Source organism: Terrapene carolina, unplaced genomic scaffold, assembly GCF_002925995.2.
Source record: "Terrapene carolina triunguis isolate 2854851 unplaced genomic scaffold, T_m_triunguis-2.0 Scaffold22330, whole genome shotgun sequence".
Classification (NCBI taxonomy): Eukaryota; Metazoa; Chordata; order Testudines; family Emydidae; genus Terrapene; species Terrapene triunguis.
The window spans coordinates 1,501-1,747 of record NW_020686681.1 but is presented as its reverse complement, the minus strand read 5'-3'; positions in this window follow the sequence as shown (position 1 = coordinate 1,747).

The window sequence follows — 247 nt, the reverse complement described above, 5'->3', positions numbered from 1 at the left end:
TCGGCCGTAGCTCCATTGGAGTCAATGGGGCCAGACCCCCAACCCGTCTCAATCGGCCGTAGCTTCATTGGACTCAATGGAAAATTGGGTTTTTGACAAAATGAAATTTCTCAGGAAAGGCCTCTGCTCTGGTTGAAAACCCAACGTTCCTGTCCAGAGGAGAGACCCTGGCTCTGGTGCATCAGGGTATCTCAGCCCATGGACGAGAACAGGGACATGAGGTAACTGAGCTATGCTGCCCACAAGC